Source organism: Eptesicus fuscus, chromosome 20 (assembly GCF_027574615.1).
Source record: "Eptesicus fuscus isolate TK198812 chromosome 20, DD_ASM_mEF_20220401, whole genome shotgun sequence".
Lineage (NCBI taxonomy): Eukaryota > Metazoa > Chordata > Mammalia > Chiroptera > Vespertilionidae > Eptesicus > Eptesicus fuscus.
This window is the reverse complement of record NC_072492.1, coordinates 33246401-33247365: the sequence shown is the minus strand read 5'-3', so window position 1 is coordinate 33247365 and position 965 is coordinate 33246401. Positions and strand designations below refer to the sequence as shown.

General features: G+C 49.7%; 1 non-coding gene across 1 annotated transcript; it reads right to left on the bottom strand.

Moving 5' to 3' along the window:
- Window positions 1–568: 568 nt before the first annotated feature.
- Window positions 569–641, bottom strand: TRNAR-CCG (transfer RNA arginine (anticodon CCG)). Its single transcript has one exon. It is a non-coding gene; the product is annotated as a tRNA-Arg (tRNA).
- Between the last annotated feature and the right edge of the window lie 324 nt (window positions 642–965).

The window sequence follows — 965 nt, the reverse complement described above, 5'->3', positions numbered from 1 at the left end:
GCTTAAATTCTGATTTTCTTTCATCACACAAATTTGCAAATAAAACATAGACACAGAGACACCCCCCAACCCCAAAAGCCATACGTCTTAACTGCAATTTATTGTTCATAATAGTTTAGAGACAGAAACCATAAATTATGCCTATTATATTTGTGTGTTGTAACAGCACAATTGCTCCTCTATGAACTCAACTTAGCACTTGAAATAGATGTTTGGAGCCAGCACAGTTGGATCTGCTCACATACCCCTTGGGACAAGGATGAGGAGAACGTTTTGCATGTGTGGCTGCCCATGGTGAAGCTCACCTTGAAAAGGCAGACAGAAAAAGGAATGGAGCCATCTGTCTTGTAAAAAAGATGGAAAACCCCACTTTTGGATCACTCCTTGGCTTTCACTTACAAAACCTCACTTGCAATGTTTTTAAAACACGGAGATGCGTTTCCTAATTTGTCAGGACAATCCTCCCCGAGGTCGCTGCAGAGACCGAAATAACCACATTTCAGAGTCTGTTTTTACTGATTTCAGCATATCATCGCCTTTTTTCCTTCCACCAAAAGAAAGCTCTGCACGACCCAGATGGGACTCGAACCCACAATCCCCAGCTCCGGAGGCTGATGCCTTATCCATTAGGCCACTGGGTCACCACACGAGCAGCTCTCTCACAACGCCCTCTTACGCGATGCCATCATCACGCCCCGCCCCTGCGCTCCGCGGCCCTGCGTCGGGCGGTGAGTTTTAGAAGCCGCGCAACGGCGGCAGCGCGCGCGCCTGCGCCCTGGTGCACCCTTGGCCTAGACTTCGGGCCAATCCTGGGCGCCTGCGCGTGGCTCTCCACGCCCCGGTTTCTCCCTGTCCGCTGGGGTTTTTTTTTTGGGGGGGTGTTCTTTTCCGTGGGTGCACATTACTCGCACTTGGGGAACTTTAAGCAAAATTCCACTGGCTGTGCTGCCCCCACTTTAATTCTG